Source organism: Formica exsecta, unplaced genomic scaffold (genome assembly GCF_003651465.1).
Source record: "Formica exsecta isolate Colony F162 unplaced genomic scaffold, ASM365146v1 scaffold364, whole genome shotgun sequence".
Taxonomy (NCBI): Eukaryota; Metazoa; Arthropoda; class Insecta; order Hymenoptera; family Formicidae; genus Formica; species Formica exsecta.
Window position 1 is genome coordinate 42,182 of NW_021850887.1, and position 8,372 is coordinate 50,553.

The window sequence follows — 8,372 nt, forward strand, 5'->3', positions numbered from 1 at the left end:
GAATTATTTTTAATATATAAAAATGAGGTAAATATGCATAAAAGGTTGCACCTCACCGATTTAATCGCCACTTAGATATGTTGTAGGAGGGAGTGTTCTGAGTAATTCCCCGCAAGAATCAAGTGGGGGTCGGAGTTGGTTTAGGAGATATAACAAATTAAAGTTTCACAGTTTTAATGCTTTTTCTCGGGTATTATAAAGTAATATTAGGAAAAGTGAAGTTTGTGTACGTTGTATTTGTTGTAGGGTAGACATGAAAAAAGTATTTGTTTACATTTACGGGATAGGTACATGATCATAGATATTTTGTCAATAATCGATTTCACCTATTTCTCGCAGTTCGTTAACAACTTTTAATATGCGATTACATGAATTTCTGAGTCACGTCTTCAATTTTACTTTTAAAACTGAAAATAGGTTTGGGTTAGGTTAGGTTATATCTTCCGGAAGTGGAGCTCCCCGGTAGGGGGGCGGAACCCACTGGTCCACGCATATACTTTACAACGCGAAGTGAGGTCTACCTCACAATTGTTGTGTGGATGGGAAAGTGTATGCGTGGATGCAATGGGTTCCGCCCCTCTACGGGGGGGCTCCACTTCCGGAAGATATAACCTAACCTAACCCAAACCTATTTTCAGTTTTAAAAGTAAAATTGAAGACGTGACTCAGAAATTCATGTAATCGCATATTAAAAGTTGTTAACGAACTGCGAGAAATAGGTGAAATCGATTATTGACAAAATATCTATGATCATGTACCTATCCCGTAAATGTAAACAAATACTTTTTTCATGTCTACCCTACAACAAATACAACGTACACAAACTTCACTTTTCCTAATATTACTTTATAATACCCGAGAAAAAGCATTAAAACTGTGAAACTTTAATTTGTTATATCTCTTAAACCAACTCCGACCGCCACTTGATTCTTGCGGGATATTACTCAGAACTCAGATAGCAAAGTGTCGTCATTATAACGTCGTTTTTTAGTCACTGGTTACGTCAAATTCACCTTTGAAATGACGTAAAAGTGACGTTAGAATGACGGTCCTAAGTCACAGACTGTTGACGTCATATCTATGACGATAAAATGACGACATTTCTCTAATATAAGATTACGTACAAAATTGCTGAACCTTTGGCTACTCAAAATTTACCGTTCTTTCAATAGTACAAATTCACCGGATTTTTAACTCTTTATCAAATAGAATAATAAACATAGAATTATTATAAAATATATTAATGGAATTACAAATGTAATAAATATGATTTTATATATATACATACATACATATATATTGTAACGTTCCGCTTTCGCGAGGCGGAGACAGGACAGCTCGGTCGGGATCCGGGGCTCGTGAAAGGGTAGCGAGACACGAACGCGAATATGTAGTTGTTAAAATATAATTTATTGTACTTTAAGGTGTAGGTCGTACAGTGAGCGTGAGTGTATCAGATATGTGTGTGAGCGCGTGGATGTATACAAGATATGTGTATGAGCGCGTGGATGTATAAAAGATATGTGTGTGAGCGCGTGTATGTATAAAAGATGGATATGTCAACGTGTAGTCGCATAAAAGTGTATCGCTGTATACAGTGTGTGTGTATTTTGTGCGCGGACGGCGGTGCATGCAATGCAGCGCGGTCACTCGGAATGCTTTCCGGTATCTCAAACGCGCGATCGATTATCTATAATAAGTCGCGCGGCGCGGATTCGGCAGGAGCCGCTAGTTATCGGGTCGTAGGCCGTGCGGGCGGTAATTTCGGTAGCGCCGGTGGGCGCGTATGTGCGTGATATTGATTTCGCACATCGATCGGTGTTGCGGTAGGGATGCGGGTCGTCCCTCGGCGCGGGACTTATCGCTCCGTAATAATGGCGAGTCCGGTTCGCTTACGCTGGTCTGTCGGTGCCTGCGGATAATTGACCAGTATCGATTGTTTGGATCGCGGTGTTATTCGTACGGAATCGGGAATGCAGCGGCTGACGAGGACACCCGTCCGTGGTGGAGAACTCCCCACCACGTGAGTAATGCCGGTGTACGCAGGCGGTCGAAAAATCATGAGGTGCCGAGAACTCCCGGCGGGGTCGAGTACGCCCGATCCCGTTTGCCTCTAACTCGTGATTTTGCAAGGATTGCTCTTAGAGATGCCACAAACTCTCGGCGGAGACTGAGTACTCCCAACCCCGTTTCCTCTCTTAGGAGCGTTCGTAGGATCTCGAATATTTCCAGGCGTCTTACTGACTCTGGCGGTTTCGGAAGATCTGGTATCGAGATGCTAAAACGCGCTCTATTTATACCCGTTTTTGGCGAGCGTGTCTGCGTATTTCGTTAATTGTTCTAACGGTACTTATCGTTCTTGAACCGGTGCGCGCGACTCGGATATATTCGGTATCGGTCGGTCGGTACCCGAGCACGTCACCGGCTCTCGGCGGTTTCGCGCGCGGTTGTTTGTTTGGACGTTTATTTATAATTTAAAAATGGGCGCTCAGCGCCTTCGCATTTTGCCCGACCGGTGTTCATCGGGCGGCGGACTTCAGGTCGCATAGCGGTAAATAAACGAACTAGCGGCTGAAGTATGAACTATTTTTTAAGTAAAGTTTTGAAATGTTGCGCGCAGTAACATTTTTCATGAAATATTAAATAAATAATAATTTTGGATATAAATAAACATGCATATCAAATTCCATTATTAATATTAAACAATATTTCATAGTTTTGTAATATTATAATACGTCAAAAATATCACGTTTGTGTTACATCATTATTTAGTCGACTGACGTCATATGACAATAAATGACCTTAAAATGACGTTATAATGACGACACCTTGCTACCTGTGGTTGGATTATTACCCACTCACATGCGTAACGTAACGTGCGTCACACTGGGACTCCCCCCTACAACATATCTAAATGGCGATTAAATCGGTGATGTGTGACCTCTTATGCATATTTACCAAATATAATAATTAATCAACCATTTAAATTGTTATTTTTAAAAATTTAAATTTTTTACGTACGACATTTATAGTTCGTTAATATCAGCTGACCGCCGTACATACGCCGTATATTCATACACATAAGAAACAATAAAATCAGCTGTGCAGTAAAAATCAATATTATCTGATTTGTAAAATCAATAACAGATGACAAATTGGTACGCGTGTATGTGTAGTTACGGATCTGAGCGCGCGACCTCTACGCGATATCATTGGCAAATTTTGATCGCTTATAATTCAAAAACTATTGCAGCCTCAAAATTATTGTATTTGAATTTTTGACTCTATTTTATCTCTAAAATACGCTATTAAAGTATTGTACGGAAGTTGTGAGACACCCTGTATATATACATATATATAGGGTGTCCCAAAGCATCCTAGACAACGCTCGTGAGTACAGTAAACTGAACAAAAAAGTCTTTTACTGTTTTGCAATTTTCGCAGTAATTATTGAAATATTAATTAAGGCTGCGTTTGGAAACATCACCCGTGTGCACACGAGGAGCGTCGTTCTATCTTTGTTATTTACTAAAAGTTGAACAAAGATAGAACGACACTTGTGAGCACACGGGTGATATTTCCGAACGTAGCCTTAAAAGGATTGGCAAATGAATGCGCGTTTCGCAAACTGTGGGACGTACGCTCTAAGTGTGTCAGCGGCGAGCTTAGGAAAACTAGCTTGGGCTAGAGTAAAAATATACATGAAAAAAAAATTTTCAATATTTCTTCACTGATTTATTAATTGCTGCATTTTTATTAGATATTATGGTAATTCCTGAGAAATATATGTAATTATATTAAATTTCGTCATTTAAAATTTTCTTACCACCGAGAGATTCGAACTTGGTACCCCATTCTTGACAGTCCTTCACTCTATTCACTATCGAGTGTTTGTAATAAGAAAGTTTTAAATTCTCCTTATATGTTATAATATAATATAAAATATGAAGTTAAAAATTTTTTCGTATTACTAAATAATATTTAATACTTTAAAATTTTAAATTAAAAATACATTTAAAAGTTTATTCGGCTGTTATGTTACTACGAACACATAAAAGTTAGCTATCCTATTAATTGATCAATATGAATCATATAGTATAATAATTCTTAAAATCACATTTTCAATATAATAGAATGATGAAACTAACATGAAAAAACATGAAAAAACTATTCAAGAATGACAGCATTCAAGAATGAGTGAGCATTAGATATTTTTGAACGCCATTTATAATGCTTAATGGCTAGATAATCACTAGGGGATCGTCCTGATTGCGCACATTACCGATCGGACACGACAATATTTTCCGATCGGACACAGACCCGATCGGACATATGTCTTATCGGGCACAGGCTCGATCGGACCCAATCGGACATAGTTCCGATCGGACACATATGGTTGCAATCGGACATCATCCCGATTGGACACCATCCTGATCGGATACAGGCCCGATCGGACACAGACTCGATCGGACACAGACTCGGTTAGACACAGACGCTATCGGATACAGTCCCGATCGAACATAAACCTTGTTGAAAATATTTAGTTTCAGGATAATTATTTGGAATAAAGCCTTTTCTGAATTTTGACAAATATGATCGGATCTCTCGGTCAGCACATACTTTACAAAGCAAAGCAAGGTCCGCCCCACAATTGTTGTGTGGATGGGAAAGTGTATACGTGGACGCAGTGTGTTCCGCTCCCCCTACGGGGGAGCTTCACTTCCGGAAGATATAATCTAACCCAAACCAAATTTTAATTTTAAATCAGAAATAGGTTTGGGTTAGGTTATATCTTCCGGAAGTGAAGCCCCCCCCCCCCCGTAAGAGGGGCGGAACCCACTGCGTCCACGCATACACTTTCCCATCCACACAACAATTGCGGGATGGACCTCGCTTTGTTTTGGTAATTTTGGGGGTTTTCGGTTTTTTTGGGGGTGGGGATGATGGGGGACGGGCTTCCCCGACTGTTTATCACTGTTGGAGTTACAACAAAGAGTTTTACTGAGAGATCCGATCATATTTGTTAAAATTCACGAAAGGCCTTATTCCAAATAATTACCCCGTTTTTAATTAAACTAATGAAATCGATTTCTTTGCTAAAACCGGGCGCAATTACCCAAAGTTTAACCTAATATGTATTCCACTGAAACTAAATATTTCCAACGGTTTATGTTCGTTCGGGACTGTATCCGATAGCGTCTGTGTCCAATCGAGTCTGTGTCCGATCAGGCCTGTGTCCGATCGGGATGGTGTCCGATTGCAACCATATGTGTCCGATCGGAACTGTGTCCGATTGGGTCTGTGTCCGATCGAGCATGTATCCAATTGGGACTGTGTCCAATTGGGTCTGTGTCCGATCGAGCCTGTGTCCGATCGGAACTGTGTCCGATCAGGATTGTGTCCGATCAGGACTGTGTCCGATCGGGAAATATTGTCGTGTCTGATCGGTAATGTGCGCAAACGGGACTCACTCAATCACTAGACAGTCATTAGAGAAATTATCCAAGAATGACATAACCTCATCTCACTTTTTAAATGCTAACAAATTTTCAACTAATAGTGGCTACCCAAGGAGAAACGCGAGATCGGATATACGTCTATTAGATGTCGGAACTATCTAGTCTAAAACAACATCTAGAAATATCTGAATTAGATGCCATGTAATCTCGTCATTAAATTTTTTTAGACACAATTAAAACTTAATATTCACACAATAGCAGTGCATTGTTTATGAAACACTCTTTGGGCTGCAAATCACTTCTCGACATCTAATAGACATCTAATAAACCTCTAAGTAAATGTTAACGCAATGTGTACCCAGAGAGAAACGTGAAGTCGATAGTATAGTATAGTATAGTCGACGTCTATTCGACACGTCTAAGATAGGTCGATAGTTTTGCATCTAGATAGATATCATGGTGACCTCTTTTAGACGTTTATTAACATCTCATTTTCTGATATTTTTTGACGTCAAAAATAAGAACAATTGCAGTGTTAATATATAATAACACATTAATGTGTAATACATACAGATAAATCTAAATAATTTAATTCATGAAATTAAAGATTTTATTTATACGGAAGTTAACTTCTAATTTTATCTTAAGTAGACAATAATGAATGACTTTCACTTATTTGGACACTTTATGTCCGATCGGATATCTAGCTGTCTGATTTTCTAAAAATCAGTTCAATATCTGAATTTTCCTGTATCGTGTCATAAATTAAACGTTAAGAGACTTAAATTAAATGCTAAGAGACATAAACAATAAGCCATTTTACATGCCTATCGAATCCGGTCTACGCACTTCTTCGCTCAGACGGTTTAATTAATAACTCAACAACTATTGCAAATTTTGCAAAACGGTATAGAACTTTCCTTCTCAGTTTGAGCCAATATAGCTTCACATTTCGGGTGTGTCAAAAATTATCGGACATCCTATATATGTATATACAAGGTGCCCTAAAGCACTCTAGACAATGCTCGTGAGCGGATAGAGCACAGTAAACTGAACAGAAAAGTGTTTTACCATTTTGCAATTTTCGCAATAATTATTGAAATATTAATTAAAAAGAATTGGCGAATGAGCGCGCGTTTCGCGCGGCTAGACCGTGGGACGTGAGGTTATATAAAAGAAGGTTAAATCATGAGCCTTTCGCAACCCATAACTTATAGTCGCTATTGAAAAGAGATGCTAAATAAGGTAAACTACCCAGGTAGCAAGGTGTCGTCATTATAACGTCATTTTTTAGTCACTGGTTACGTCAAATTCGCCTTTGAAACGACGTAAAAGTGACGTTAGAATGACGGTCCTAAGTCACAGACCGTTGACGTCATATCTATGACGATAAAATGACGACATTTCTCTAATATAAGATGACGTATAAAATTGGTAAACTTAGGCTACTTCTCAAAATTAACCGTTCTTTCAATTGTACAAATTCATTGGATTTTTAACTCTTTATCAAATAGAATAATAAACATAGAATTATTATGGAATATATTAATGGAATTACAAATGTAATAAATATGATTTTATATATATACGGATGATTTTAACTTTTTCGGACATTTATTCAGACTTTTAAAAGTCATGTAAACTTTATAAGTATCATAAAATATTTATTATTTTCCTTATATAAATATGATAATTTTAATATTGACGTATTTTAACAATATTAGTTAATTGATCAGTAAATAATCTTAAAAAGACGATTAAATGACGTTATTTCTGTGACGATAATATGTCGTCAAAAATATCACGTCTGTGTTACGTCATTATTTAGTCGACTGACGTCATATGACGAGAAATGACCTTAAAATGACGTTATAATGACGACACCTTGCTACCTGGGTATTGTTATTGGCTCTCGCGGTCTTTTGCAATGCATCATGGGTTGCGCAAGTAAATACATACATTACATATAACGACTTAACCTTCTTATATATAATTTTACTGGGACGTACGCTCTAGACGAGCTTCGCAGTGTCTCATGGCAACGAAAATCGGGGTACAGTCCTTTTTAATTAATATTTCAGTAATTATTGCCAAAATTACAAAATGGTAAAGGACTTTTGTGTTCAGTTTACTATGCTCTACCCGCTCGCGAGCGTTGTCTGGGTGCTTTGGAATACCCTGTATATATATATATATATATATATTTATATGTATATATATTTATATATATTTATTTCATCAAATTTCAGAGACAAATTTAATTAAGCTCTTTTTTCAACAAAAATATTGTAAAAATTTATTAACTGACATATTCGTGATTTTAGCGTCATATTCTGGAAATTAAGTATTAAATTATAATTTTGATAAAATAAAATCTATAAAATTAAACGAAGAAGGATTTTTTGCCTTTTATTTTTTTTCTCGAATTCTTATATTCTTAATTACTTATAACTCGAGAATTTTATTAAAACAAATCACACAATTTCAATTGAAATAATAAATAATATGATATATTCTCTGTTATAAAGGGTAGGCCATTTTAATGTATCCACTGAAATATCTTAAAATCCATAAGTTTAAGACAAAAATGTTTTAGACAAAAGTTGTATGGTTTCGAGGGAACCATAAGATAATACTATTAGTTTGACCTTGAAGAGTTATTTGAAGGTCACATGAAGGTCACATTTAATTTTTTTAATGGAATACTATATCTTTTATTACATATTCTTGTAGCTTATCTCGAGAGCTTTTCAAAATACTATAATAAAGTATTTTTTCATTAAGTACGTTTTGTGTTATTTTATATTTTAATCTGATATATTTTGATATAAAAAATAAAATATCTCGTAAAATATTTAGTTTTCGATAATCTTACCGTAACACTTTTATGTACAGAATAATGAGACAAATCAA

The 8,372-nt window shown here is 36.7% G+C and overlaps 1 protein-coding gene across 1 annotated transcript in view; it reads left to right on the top strand.

Annotated features, from left to right (window-relative positions):
• The window catches only part of LOC115239095, a 45,871-nt gene that overhangs the window by 26,549 nt on the left and 10,950 nt on the right, over nt 1–8,372 (top strand). The window lies entirely within an intron of this gene.